Consider the following 13,117-nt stretch of genomic DNA (forward strand, 5'->3'; position numbering starts at 1 on the left):
CTCAACCTAACAGCCACCCAGGCGTCCCAAAGGGAGAGTTTTTATGAAAGCAAGAAAACTGCAGAAAGAACTTTCTTCCCTCATTCATTTAGTAGACAAGTTCTTCTCAGCTTTTTAAAAGATTTTTTAAAAAGTTTATTTGAGAGAGAGTAGAGCGAGAGAGAACACGAGGGGGTGGGGGAGGAGGGGCAGAGGGAGAAACAGACTCCCCATTGAGCAGGGAGCCAGATGCAGGGCTTGATCCCAGGACCCTGCAGATCAGAGCCCAAGGCAGACACTTAACTGACTGAGCCACCCAGGTGCCCCTCTTTTCAGCTTTTTATACTTATCTCTAAGGTTTATTATTAGCTGGAAAGAAACATTTCCAGAGAGCCAAAGTAGTACAGTTAATAATGTAGATTCTTTTTCGTAACTGGAGTATTTTCTGAGTACTAGTTTTTCAAGATGCAATAGATAATTGGAATTTTTGTGATTTCTTCTGTTTGGTGTGTACCACTCAATAAAGTTTGTTGTTTCAATTCAATATTTTTTCTAAATTTTTTATTTTTATTTTTTTTAAGATTTTTTTTTTTTTAATTTTTTTTATTTATTTGAGAGAGAGAGAGAGTGCATGAGAGGGGGGAGGGTCAGAGGGAGAAGCAGACTCCCCGCTGAGCAGGGAGCCCGATGAAGGACTCGATCCCGGGACTCCAGGATCATGACCTGAGCTGAAGGCAGTCGCTTAACCAACTGAGCCACCCAGGTGCCCCTTTTTCAATTTTTTAATGAAATATTTAAAGCATATCACAAATGTGTCATTTTACCTTTAAATATGTTAGGATGTATTTCTTATCAGGTCAGGATTTAAAAAAATTATCAGTGCCTTTTTACTACGATTAAGTTTTTTAATATTTACTACCTAGTACATAATTCAAAATTTTATGATTGTTCAGAGAAAAATGGCATTTACAGATGGTTTCTTTGAATCAGGACTTGAATGAACAAGGTCCACATGCTGTATTGTTTGTTTTTTTAAGCCTCAATCATGGTCTCCCCACTTAACCATATCCGCCCCGCTCCAGCAGCCCCCCCCCAGCCCCGCCATCTGAGATCCAGTATAATTTCCTACATTCTAGGTTTGGCTAATTATTTTGCTTTTGGTATTATTTATTCCTTTACCCTCCATTTTTCCTATAAGCAGGTAATTAGTAGTTGGATGTAGAAGCTTAGTTGTTTTTTTGTCAAGAATATTTCATAGGAGGTAGGAGGTTCTGGGTGCTTCCTGTTGCTTCACATCAGGAAGTACATGATGCAAATGACCATCTTTTAGAGAGTTTTGTCAGTGGTCAAGTGTTCTCAGCCTTCTCCGTGTGTTTTAAAGTTCCCCTCCCCCAGCCTTTTACTTAAACCGTTTATTATCTATTAATGATTGTTGAGCTGATATTTAACCTGAGACTAGAATGTCTAGGATGAGTCAGTCTTGGGCAGAACTCACAGTGCTTCAAATGAAGGAACAATGTGTGCAAAGGCCCTGAAGCAGGAAGTAAATGCGCTGAGAAACTAAAAGATCAGTGTGGTGAGGTGCAACAGGAAAGACTGGCAAGACGGGCTAGATTCTGTGTTTATCTTTAGAGCAGTAGCAAGTTTTAGAGCAGGGCCTGGCACTGTAGGATTGGGTTTGTTTTTTGATTTTGTTTTTTTAATCCTTCTAGCTGTAGTGTGGAATTTGGTTTGAAGGGGGTTAGAGAGACCAGTTAAGAGTCTGTTTCAGTGATGCACGCAGGAAGTAACACTTTTGGTTTGGGGAAATAGTCATGGAGATGAAAAGAAGGGGTGGTTTTGAAATATTTCGAAGTTAAAATTGATCAGGTTTGATGATATGGTAACGGGAAGAGAGAGAAGGTGACTGCTAACTTTCTGGTTTCATTTATTTATGTATTGGGACACCTGGGTGGCTCAGGTCATGATCCCAGGGTCCTGGGATCGAGTCCCGAATTGGGCTTCTTGCTCAGTGGGAAGCCTGCTTCTCCCTCTGCCTGCTGCTTCCCCTGCTTGTGCGCGTGCATGCTCTCTTTCTCTCTCTGACAAATAAAACCTATTTATTTATTTAGAGAGAGCGCACGCATGGGGTTGGGGGCGGAGGGAGAGAGAGAGTCCCAAGCAGACTCCCTGCCCAGCGCGAAGGTTGACATGGAGCTTGATCTCACAACCCTGAGATCATGATCTCAGCTGAAATTAAGAGTCAGATGCTTAACTGACTGAGCCACCCAGGTGCCCCCAACTTTCTGGTTTGAGCAACGGAATGTAACTGCTCACTGGTAGCATAGTGGGAAAGAATAAGCTTTAGACTCAGGCAAGTTATTTGACTTAGGCTCAGTTTCCTCTTTTAAGGAGCAAGTAACAATACCTAACCCAGCTGTAATCAAAAGAGACTCCAAGTGGGAAAGAGCCAGATCTTGCTTTGGATTCAGAGCTTGTCAGCTGACTTCATTTCTCACATATGTTCTTGAACAGTGCCTTTGCTCATGTTTTCCCTCCCATTCTTTCCACTATTTTCTCATTTTATTTTTTTATTTTATTTTATTTTATTATTTATTTGACAGAGAGAGAGCAAGAGAGGGAATACAAGCAGGGGGAGTGGGAGAGGGAGAAGCAGGCTTCCCGCCGAGCAGGGAGCCTGATGCGGGGCTTGATCCCAGGACCATGGGATCATGCCCCGAGCCGAAGGCAGACACTTAATGACTGAGCCACCCAGGCGCCCCTATTTTCTCATTTTAAAATCCTTCCATTCATGGGGAAGGGTCCTGCGATCGAGCCCCGTGTCGGGCTCCCTGTTCAGCGGAGCCGACTTCTCCCTCTCCCTCTGCCAGCTGCTCTGCCTACTTGTGCTCTCTCTCCCTCTGTCAAATAAATACAATCTTTAAAAGAAAAAAAATCCTCCCACTCCTATCTCCATTCCCTTAACTTCCATGGCCCTTAAAACAGTGTTTTGCTTTGTTTTGTTTTTAATGGCAGGACACTTTCTACCAGGTATTAAAGCAAAGTAGGAAAACCTTACTGACGTTTAGTAAGTTCTTCAGACCTGGGGCGCCTGGGTGGCTCTGTCGTTAAGCGTCTGCCTTCGGCTCAGGTCCTGATCTCAGGGTCCTGGGATGGAGACCCGCATCGGGCTCCCTGCTTGGCGGGGAGCCTGCTTCCCCCTCTCCCATTCCCTCTGCTTGTGTTCCCTCTCTCGCTGTGTCTCTCTCTGTCAAATAAATAAAATCTTAAAAAAAAAAAAATTCTTCAGACCTGCCAAGTGGTCAATTCCTGTTTCTACTAAGGTGCTGAATTAGCATGACTGCTGGCTTCCTCCCAAAATCGTCCCTACAGGAACGGTAATAGGAAAATGCTGTGAGAAACAGATGGGTGATGTGGGCTGTTTTGAACCTGTGTGCGCGCGTGGGGAGGCGGTGTTTGGTCTGGGACAGGAGTCAGCCAGGTGTGGCTGTAGGAGAATAAAACCATGGGGGAAAGGAACTGTTGGAACACTCTAGTTTCTCCCCTGCCTCTTTACCTTGGAATTACCTTTTTCTACACTTGTGACTCAGAGCCCAGTCCAGTTTACCTCAAGAGTGAATCAGGACATTACAGAAGTGTATACTTGTGAGAAGCTGACGAAAAATAGGTGATGACTGACCTTAGACAGCACTTCTGTGTCTCTTACCTTCTAAGTCCTTAGGTCTCCCCAAATCCCATCATAGTGCTACTTCTCCTAGGGAAAAAAGGATGAGTCTTTGATCTGGATAGTGAATGAGTGGGGTGGAGAGTGATGTGGTTTTCTGGTGCTTGGGGATTTCTACTTTTGTACTTCTTTTGTTTTTTTTTTTAAAGATTTTATTTTTAAGTAATTTCCACACCTACCATGGGGCTTTAATTTATAACCCTGAGGTCGAGTTATACGCTCTTCTGGCTGACCCAGCCAGATGCCCCTACTACTAATTTTCTCCCTTAGTCCAGCTTACTGCAGCTGCTATGGGCTGGAATCTGGTCTTGTCCCATATTCTTTGCCTGTCAGAGTATCTCCTATCCTCTAGAGAAAAATAACAAAGACAGTTGAAGAGCACAGGTATTTCAAGAGAAGAATAATGTATAAGTTTCATTGGAACAGAAATAATAGAACAGATGGACCTAGAGTTTAAAGTTAGACTGATATGGGGCGCCTGGGTGGCTCAGTCGTTAAGTGTCTGCCTTCGGCTAGGGTCATGATCCCAGGGTCCTAGGATCGAGCCCCGCATCGGGCTCCCTGCTCGGCGGGAAGCCTGCTTCTCCCTCTCCCCCTCCCTCTGCTTGTGTTCCCTCTCTCGGTGTGTCTCTCTCTGTCAAATAAATAAAATCTTAAAAAAAAAAAAGACTGATAATTATCCTAAAAGAAACAGGGAACATCTTAAGAACTTGAAATAAGAATAAGCGGGGGCTGAGAGAACCAAGCCAAAATAGTAGGGTTGAAAAATGCAATGGTTGAAATAACAGAATGGATACAGTTGAAGAATGAACTCCAGATCAAGAAAATCTCCCAGAATAAAAAGATAAAAAGAAAATCTAAAGGAAAAACCGAAAGGTAAGGAAAATAGATGTAGAGGTACTCACATCTAAATAATAGGAATCTTTTCATTAAATTTCATTAATTTTATTTTTTAAAAGATTTTATTTTTTATTTTAAAGACTTTTTATTTATCAGAGAAAGAGCACACACAAGCAGGGGGAGCGGCAGGCAGAGGGAGAAGCAGGCTCCCCGCTGAGCAAGGAGCCTGATGCGGGACTCGATCCCAGGACGCTGAGATCATGACCTGAGCTGTAGGCAGACGCTTCATCGACTGAGCCACCCAGGCGTCCTTTTATTTTATTTTATTTTTTTAAAGACTTTATTTATTTATTTGACAGAGACATAGAGCACAGATAGGCTGAGTGGCAGGCAGAGGGAGAGGGAGAAGCAGGCTCTCCGCGGACCAGGGAGCCTGACGCGGGGCTCTATCCCAGTACCCTGGGATCACGACCTGAGCCGAAGGCAGCTACTTAACCGACCGAGCCACCCAGGTGCCCCAAAGATTTTATCTTTCAGCAATCTCTACACCCAGTGTGGGGCTCGAACTCACAACCCCGAGATCAGAAGTTGCATGCTCCACCAACTGAGCCAGCCAGGCACCCCTAAATAATAGGAATCTTAAATAAAAATGAAAAGGAGGGGGGCCTGACTCAGTCGGTGGAACATGCGACTCTTGATCTCATCATGAGTTCAAGCCCCACATTGGGCATGGAGCCTGCATTTATTTATTTATTTAAATTTTTAAAAAAGATTTTATTTATTTGACAGAGACACAGCGAGAGAGGGAACACAAGCAGGGGGAGAGGGAGAGGCAGGTTTCCCGCTGAGCAGGGAGCCCGATGTGGGGCTCGATCCCAGGACCCTGGGATCATGACCTGAGCCGAAGGCAGATGCTTAACGACTGAGCCACCCAGGCACCCCTGGAGCCTGCATTTAAAAAAAAAAAAGTAAAGAAGGACATGCTTGAAATAATGGGAAAAATAGTTCTCTTTTAGAATTAAAAAAAAAGTGGGGGGTGCCTGGGTGGCTCAGTTGGTTAAGCATCTGAGTCTTGATTTTGGCTCAGGTCATGATCTCAGGCTTGTGAGATCGAGCCCTGTGCTGGGTGGGGAGTCTGCTTGAGATTCTCTCTCCCTCCCTCTGCCCCTCCCCCACATGCTCTTGTGCTTTCTCTAAAATAAATAAATCTTAAAAAAAAAAAATGTCCTCAGAAGGAAAGTTTCCTTAAATGAATGTCCTCAGAGGCAAAATATCCTTAAGACAGCTGAAGATGAGAGATCAGGAAAAATTTGTTTCCAGGAACATTATAGTGAAATTTAAGAGTAAAAAAATCAAAAGAAGCCTCAGAGAGAAAGAACAGATTACTACAGGGAACAAAAATCAAATTGACATCAGAGTTTTTAACGGCATCACTAAATGCAGGAAAACAAACTGTTCGCAGAGTTTTGAAGAGAAACTTAGAATTTTATACCCACCCACATTCATTTGAATAGGAGGGATTATAAAAATATTCTCAGGTGGGCTCCTGGGTGGCTCAGTCAGTTAAGCGTCTGCCTTCGGCTGAGGTCATGATCCTGGGGTTCTGGGATCAAGCCCCGCATCGGGCTCCCTGCTCAGCGGGGAGCCTGCTTCTCCCTCTCTCTCTGCCTGCCGCTCTGCCTATTTGTGTTCTCTCTGTCAAATAAATAAATAAAATCTTTAAAAAAAAAAATTCTCAGGCGTATGAAGTCTTGGGAGCCTTGCCATACAAAGACCCATATTGAGCCCAGTTCTGGATGAAGTACTAGGAGATTCAAATCCAGGAAGTGTTACAAGAGATCTGTGAAGTAAAGGTGATTATAATTTCTTGATATTTATTGTAAAGGCTAAGGCAAAAAAAGAAAAAGAAAAATATATCTATCTCAGGATTAAAAGTCCAGAGATATCATACTAAAGTTCTTGCTGACGGAGATAGAATTTTTAAGAAAGGTAATAACATATTAAGCATGGAAAGAGTGGAACAAACTGGAATGCTAAATCAGGATGGTAGAAACATCCATATATACTAATTAGAGTGAATGGACTAAATTTACTAAAGATAAAAACTGACAAACTGGATTAAAAAATCCAAAGTCCAGATACATGTTTTTTATAAGGGATACACCAAAAGTTTAAGGGCATGTAAAAATAATTAAAAGATTGGTAAAATACATGGAATTACTAAAAGAAAGTTGGCGTGACCTCACTAATACTAGATAAAATGCACTTTAGGACTGAATGTCTTAATTGGGATGGAAAGAATCACTATACGATGACAGTATACTGACAATAATATGATGTCAGTTCAGCAAGAAGATCTAGTAATTTAAAGCATGTATGCCTCTGATTAAAAGTCCTTAAAATAGATGATGCAAAATTGGCAGAACTACACTGGGATCAATGGACAAATCCACCATTATAGTGGGAGATTTCATTACATCTCTCTTAATTATTTGCAGGTCAGGCTAACAAATTAGTAGATATGTAAGATTATAAAAAGCCAACAGGCTTAACAAATACAGAGTTTTGCAAGCATACATTATATATAGAATTGATCACCAACTAGACCAGGTGAAAGCCTTAAAAATTTCAAAGAACAGGTTTTATAGAGAGGATGATATCTCCCCACAGTGCTGTTAAATTAGGAGTTAATCATAAAATGTAAATTGAGAAAATACAGTGTGCATAGGCATAGCTATCAAGCTCAGGGATTTAGAAAATTATGGAAATCTAAAAATACAGCTGAATGATAATGAAAACTTTATATAGCAAAACCTGTGAGCTAAATTAAAAAATATTGCTGGGATAGGAGGGGGAGGAATTTGTTGCCTTAAGAAATTCAAATTATAAGAGAAGGGGTAAGCTAAATGTCCAGCTTAAGAAATTGGGAAATGATCAACAGAATAAAATTTTAAAAAGTAGAAGAGGTAATAAGATGTAATACCACGAATGGAAAAGAAGATGCATCTGCACACAGATTAAAAGAGAATACTATCAACTATATGCCAGTAATTTTGAAAATTTAGACAAATGGAAGAAGAAATAAAAAGCTTGAATATCAAGCTACAATTTCTTAAAATAGTGATTAAAAATCTTCCACAAAGAAAACACTGAGTTTTATGTTTCAGAGGTGAATTCTACCAATCTTTCAAGGACCAGAACATCTCAATTTTGTAGAATTTTTTCCCCTGGCAATAGAAAAATAGGGACTATTCAACAATTATTCTATTAGGCCTGCTAGTGCTTACACCCAAACTAGACAAAAACTTGACCATGGAAAATTTGTAGGCCCATTTCACTCCCTCCTATAGACTTTACAACCTAAACAAAGTAGCAAATCAGAACTAGCAGTGTACAAAAAAGGGTAATACCCCCAAGTCAAGTTTGGTTTATCTCAGGTGTGTAAGGTTTAATTTTATAAAATCCATAAATGAAATTCAAAAGGCACTACATTAATAGATTTAAAAAAAATCATGATCAGGGGCGCCTGGGTGGCTCAGTTGGTTAAGCAACTGCCTTCGGCTCAGGTCATGGTCCTGGAGTCCCGGGATCGAGTCCCACATCGGGCTCCCTGCTCAGCGAGGAGCCTGCTTCTCCCTCTGACCCTCCCCCCTCTCATGCTCTATCTCATTCTATCTCTCAAATAAATAAAAAAAAATCTTTAAAAAAAAAATCATCATTTCAATAGATTCAGAAAGAATATTTTATAAAAACAACTTTTCCATGATATATTTTTAGTTAATGAGGAAAAGAAACCCTTCTAAACTGATAAAGTAACTGTTAAAGAACAAACATTAAAAAAAAAGAAACGTATAGGGAAACATTAGAAGCATTTTTTAAAAAATCAGAGACAAAGATGTTCACTATCATTGTGTGTATTTGATACTGTGTTGATAGTCCTAAGCAGTAAAGTAAGACAAGAAATTAGGAGCGTAAGAATTGGAAAGGAGGGAATAAGATTTTATTATCTGCTGATGATATAACCATTTACATAGAAAGCAGAAGCATATACAGACAGATTATTAGAAATAATGTAAATTTAGGTGACTGGATAGAAGATCAATGAAAGTCATTTGTATTTTTGTATATATGCAAAAACTAAAAATTATAATGAGAAGGCATCACAATAGTATTAGAATATTAACCTTCAAGATTATTCTAACACAAACGTGTTAAATCTCTAAAGGGAAAATTAAAAAATTTTACTAAAAGAAATTAAGTCTTTAATAAATAGAGAAATATATGTTAATGATTAGGAACCAATTTGATCTATATATAAAGTGTAATTTCATTCAAAATCCCAAGAGGGATTTTTATGGAACTTGATAATAACATTTATATGGAAGAGATATAAGGGGCCGGGAATGCAAACTGGTGCAGCCACTGTGGCAGATGGTATGGCGGTTCCTCAAAAAGTTATAAATAGAATTACCCTATGATCCAGTAATTGCACTACTGAGTATTTACCCCCAAAATACAAAACACTAACTCAAAGGGATACATGCATCCCTATGTTCATTGCAGCATTATTTACACTAGCCAGACTATGGAAGCAGCCCAAGTGTCTATCGATAGATAAATGGATAAAGAAGATTGGTATATATGCACAATATATTGGAATATTATTCAGCTATAAAAGAGAAGGGAAATCTTGCCATTTGCGACAACATGGATGGAGCTAGAGAGTATAATGCTAAGTGAAATAAGTCAGAGGAAAGCCAAATATGGTTTCACTCCTGTGGTATTTAAGAAACAATACAAAGAGCAAAGGAAAAAAAGAAGAGACAGACAAGAAAACAGACTCTCGGAACAAACTAATGGTTACCAGAGGAGAGGGAAAGTGGGTGGGGGATGGGTGAAATAGGTGATGGGGATTAAAGAGTATACTTAACCATGATAAGCATGGAGTAATGTATAGAATTGTTGAATCATATTGCACACCCAAAACTAATAGAACACTGTATGTCAACTATACTGGAATTAAAATTGAAAACTTAAAAAGTTAGGGGGCCAAGAATAGCTGGTCACTTCTAAAAAAGAACAGGGAGAAGACATGCTTTACTGGATAACAAGACTCATAAGGTCGGATAATGGAGAGGAGATGGATTCACAGGATATCTTATACATTCTTGATGGGATTGTGGATTGGTGTAAACACTTTGAAGACAGTTTGGTATCAGTTCCTAAAGTTGGGTATTCACATATGCTATGATCCAGCAATTTCTCTTACAGATATGCCTAAGAGACACTTTTTTTTTTGCACATGTACAAGAATATTACTAGTAGCACTATTCATAATGGTGAAAACCTAGAAACAACCCAAATGTTCATCACACACTGAAATATTGTACAACAATAAAAATAAATGGAAAATAAAGTATGCTGTGACATGGATGAATCCTGAAAACATTATGCTAAGTGAAATAAGCCAGACACAAAAAGACAAATGTTGTGATTTCACTTATATGCGGTATCTAGTATAGGCATATTCATAGAGACAGAAAGTAGTTTTGTGACTACCAGGGCCTGGGGAGAGGAAGTCATTGGAGAGTTCATCGTTTAATGGGTGCAGAGTTTCAGTTTGGTGATTAAAAAGTTCTGGAGATGGATCGTGGTGATGGTGTACAGTATTGTGAATGTACTTAATGTTACTGAGTTGTACACTTAAAAATGGTAAATTTTATGTTATATTTAGTTTACAATAAAATTAAAAACTAAGGACTCCTAATTAACAGGAAACAAACAGGATTGCTGGAGGGGAGGGGGTGGGGGTGGGGGGTAACTGGGTGATGGACATAAAGGAGAGCACATGATGTAATGAGCACTGGGTATTATATAAGACTGATGAATCACTGACCTCTACCTCTAACTAATAATACATTATATGTTAATAAAAAAACAAAAGTGACACGACAGTAGGAATTAATGTTAGTGAAACAAAAATCTTTAAAATTACTATACCTGCTTTTTTTTTTTTTTTAAGATTTTATTTATTTATTTGACAGAGACACAACGAGAGAGGGAACACAAGCGGGGGAGTGGGAGAGGGAGAAGCAGGCTTCTTGAGGAGCAGGATGCGGGGGGCTCTATCCCAGGACCCCAGGAACCTGAGCCGAAGGCAGATGCTTAACGACTGAGCCACCTAGGCGCCCCTATACCTGCTTTTTTAAAGTTAAAAACAACTAAACAATACTCTTTAGCATTGCATTTTGATGCAGTAAAATGCATAAAAAGGAAGGGAAGAAAATCAAAACAGGATAAGGATGATTGTTGGGGAGAGGCAGGAGAATGGGATAGGGAGGGGATATTATAATTAAATATAGGTTGTTGTCAAGAGTACTGCTTTGCAGGTGCTCATTCTATCAGGAAGAATCAAGGAAAAGTGGGCCATGTGTGGATAAACAATGAGAGTATGTTGAAGGAAAGGATTATGATTAATTCTGTACATTGAGGTCTAACAGGCAAAAAAATATTACTAAGTGGGGACTTCAGAACTCTTGAGTTTGATATCTTGACTCTAGCAGTTCACTGAATTGTATTATCTTGGGCAAATAACACCTCCATGCTTCTCTTGCCTTAGATGTAAAACAATAATAATTATTAGTATAGTATAATAATAATATTAATTATACTAATAATTATTATACTGTAAATAATAGTAATAATAATATTACCTACATCATAGGATTATTTAAGTATTAAATGGGTTAATATGTGTGCCTGGTACAGTGTAAGCTCTCCATAAGTCTGAGCCATTTGTTTTGATTATCTAGTGCTATGTAATAAACCACCCAACAACTTAGTGAGTTAAAACAACAGCCATTTTATTTATTATGATTCTGTGAGCTAAGTTGGATGGTTCTTGTGTGTCATGCAGCTGTGGTCAGCTGACAGCTGCTGTTGGAATGTTCTGTAATATGTGGTGCTTTGGAGGGAATGGCTGGAAGGCTGGGCTCAACTGGACAACTAATCCTCTCCACATGGCCCTTTTATGTGGTCTCCAGTAGAGTAGTCCTATTTTAGGGGTCTCCAAAAGCACAAAAAATGAAGCTGCCAGGCTTGGAATTGGCACATTATCACTTCCGCTGTATTCTGTTGATAAACGTCACAGAGCTACTTGGGAGATGTGGTTCATTTTTTTAAGATTTTATTTTTAGGTAAGTGTAGACCTAACATGGGGCTTGAATTTACAATCCTGAGATCAAAAGTCGTATGCTCCACCGACTATGCCAGGCACCCCCCATCCACGCTGTTACTGATACTTGTATCCATCATGTTGCTCTACAGTGTATGTAATTGTCAAGTTTAGGCACCAAGGATTTATTAATCAATGAATAAATAATAATCCCTGCCCACTTGCTGCTTATGTTTTACATGATAAGTAATTAAAATGTATAGTATGTTGGTTGGTAACAAGGACAGTAAAGAAAAATAAGGCAGGGAAGGAGATAGGGAATACTGGGGGCTGGGAGTTGCAGTTCTAAAAATGGGTAGTCATGGAAGGCCTCGGTAAACTGACATTTGAGCAGACAAAAGGAGGAGGTTAGGAGCTCAAGGGGCAAGGGTGGGAGCAAGAAAACCTTAGGAGGGTAGTGTAGTTGAGAGGTAGGTGGTTTGGATTAGTGCAGTAATAACTGAAGTGGTGGGAAAGGGTTAGAGTTTGGGATATATTTTGAAGATACAGCTTTAGAGTTTATTTATGAACTGGGTGTGGAATGTGAAAGAAAAAGGAATCAAGGATGGCTTCAAGATCGTTGACCTGAGCAACTGGAAGGATGGAGTTGCCGGTTGCTGAGATGGGGAAGGCTGCAGGACTGGCAGGTTTGGGAAGATCAGGACTGGTGCTTTAGGTATAAGGTTTGAAATGCTAATTAGAAGCTAGCTGCTTTTTAAAATTGTAAATTCTGCTTGTATCCTATTTGACTTCCATTTTGTAGCAAGGGAGGCAGATGGGGAAGGGAGAAATTTGTATTTTGTTACAGTTAGTAAGTATTCTCAGAAGATTGAGGAATCTTGTTAGTTTTAGCCAGACTATTTGTCAGTTTTTCCAGGCCCCTTTCACCCTTTCCCTGCTGTGGCTTGTTGGTCATAAATTTCACTGATCATTTATCACCTTTTTACTAGAAAACGGTAAACTTCAACAAGTTAATTTAAAAATTTATTTTCCCTCTTAAAGCTTTTTTCAAAAATTTTTTTAAAGGAGAGATGGTAGAGGTGAAAATTTTTAACTAAACCTTACTATTTCATTTCATGCTTATATCTTTCCTTGATGATAAATGTCCACCTTGGCTTAACCCATCTTGTAGGTATTTAGTTGCTGTATACTCTTTGGGTTTGGCAGGTATTAAAAGCTGCTTTAACTGATACTGGGTAATTTGATTCTCACTTTCTTGTAGTTCCTTGCCAAGACATGTTTCAACATGTTGCAGAGGTTTTTCTTGATGCGCTCTTGGAATCTTAAATCTATTACTTAATCTTGGTAATTCCCCCAGCTCTACATCATTTGTCTTCCAGGGGGTGCTCTTGAGCACTGTT

The 13,117-nt window shown here is 39.5% G+C and overlaps 1 protein-coding gene across 2 annotated transcripts in view; it reads left to right on the forward strand.

Annotated features, from left to right (window-relative positions):
* Window positions 1-13,117, forward strand: part of MDM4 (MDM4 regulator of p53) — a 39,601-nt gene that overhangs the window by 4,774 nt on the left and 21,710 nt on the right. The gene's annotated exons all lie outside the window — the stretch shown is intronic.

The sequence above is a fragment of the Leptonychotes weddellii genome, chromosome 6, assembly GCF_054177405.1.
Source record: "Leptonychotes weddellii isolate Sample4059 chromosome 6, ASM5417740v2, whole genome shotgun sequence".
Lineage (NCBI taxonomy): Eukaryota > Metazoa > Chordata > Mammalia > Carnivora > Phocidae > Leptonychotes > Leptonychotes weddellii.